This window comes from Corapipo altera, unplaced genomic scaffold, assembly GCF_003945725.1.
Source record: "Corapipo altera isolate COAL_440 unplaced genomic scaffold, ASM394572v1 58826, whole genome shotgun sequence".
Taxonomy (NCBI): domain Eukaryota; kingdom Metazoa; phylum Chordata; class Aves; order Passeriformes; family Pipridae; genus Corapipo; species Corapipo altera.
This window is the reverse complement of record NW_020890847.1, coordinates 1-1536: the sequence shown is the minus strand read 5'-3', so window position 1 is coordinate 1536 and position 1536 is coordinate 1. Positions and strand designations below refer to the sequence as shown.

Below are 1536 nucleotides of genomic sequence, written 5' to 3'. Positions count from 1 at the left end.
GGGGGGGTCACTCTAAGAATGGGGGGGGCACTCCAAGGTTGGGGGGTCACTCTAAGGATGGGGGGTCACTCCAAGGTTGGGGGGTCACTCCAAGGATGGGGGGGTCACTCTAAGAATGGGGGGGTCACTCCAAGGTTGGGGGGTCGCTCTAAGGATGGGGGGTCACTCCAAGGATGGGGGGGGGCGGGAGGGTCGGGGGGTCCCGGGGGGTCCCGGGGGTCCCGGGGGTCTCACGTGAGCTCCTGCAGCCGCGCGGCCTTGGCTCGCTCCTCCCCCCGCAGGGCCTCGTGCTCCGCCCGCAGCCGCTCCAGCTCCAGCTCCAGCTTCTGCTTCTGGCTGTGCCGGACACACGGACACGGTCACGGACACACGGACAGATGGACAGACAGACACACCGACACGAAGACACGGTCAGGATGGACAGATGGACATGATCAGGATGGACACACGGACACATGGACACACAGACACACGGACACATGGACACATGGACACGGTCAGGATGGACAGACACATGGACACGTGGACACCAGTCAGGATGGATGGACACACAGACACAGGGCAGGGACAGATGGACACAGGAGCAGGGATGGACAGATGGGGGGGATGGACAGAAGGACAGATGGACAGAGAGAGAGAGGGAGGAATGGAGGGAGGGAGGGATGGAGGGAGGGAAGGATGGAGGGAGGGAGGGACGGACAGATGGATAGGGGGACAGACAGACAGATCTGTGGGGGGACAGTCCCTGTGTGACCCCCCTTCCCCCACCCCCCTGGGGACAGGAACAGGGGCAGGGTGGGGGGTGGGGGCAGGGCTGGGGGGGGCCCGGGGGGGTCGGGGTCAGGGGCCAGCTGGGGTCAGGGTCAGGGGTCAGGATGGGGTCAGTCTCAGGTGGGGTCAGAGGTCAGGGGTCAGGGTGGGGTCACTCACTCGCGCAGCTCATCGATGGTTTTCTGCCGCTCGTTCACCTCGTCCCGGAGCCGCGCGAGCTGTTTGTGCTGAGCCTCGCGCTGGCTCTCCAGCTGCAGCTCCAGTGCCGCCTGAGACCCCCGTCAGAGCGGCCACCCCGGGACCACCGGGCACCCCCCGGGCACCCCAACACCCCCCGGGACCCACCAGGACCCCCAGAGACCCCAAAACCCCCCGGGCACCCCCAGAGACCCCCAAGAGCCCCCAGGGACCCCAACACCCCCTGGGACCCCTGCATATCCACACCCCAACACTTCCTGGTACCCTCAAAACGTCCCATCACCCCTCAGCACCCCCCAGCACCCCGGGGACACCCAGCACCCCTCAGCACCTGGGGACCCCCCCACTTCTGGCACATCCCATGTGCCCCAAGAACCCCCAACTTCCCCCCTGCCCCAAAAGCCTCAGACCCTTCAGGGCCCCTGGACCCCCTGGTGCCCCCGGGGGTGCTGTGCCCCCCTCGCCCCCTCACCTTGACCTCGTCGGTGTCCGGGGTCTCATCCTGCTCCCGCTGCTTCCGGGCCACCCCCTGAGCGGCCTCTGCGGGCCCAGCGGGCATTGGGGGGG

At 67.5% G+C, this 1536-nt stretch overlaps 1 long non-coding RNA gene across 1 annotated transcript; it reads right to left on the bottom strand.

Annotated features, from left to right (window-relative positions):
• Window positions 1-6: 6 nt before the first annotated feature.
• On the bottom strand, window positions 7-1522 carry LOC113942481. The gene is made up of 3 exons (XR_003525928.1): window positions 1442-1522; window positions 931-1040; window positions 7-336 (listed from the first exon to the last, which is right to left on the bottom strand). It is a non-coding gene; the product is annotated as an uncharacterized LOC113942481 (long non-coding RNA).
• Window positions 1523-1536: the final 14 nt, after the last annotated feature.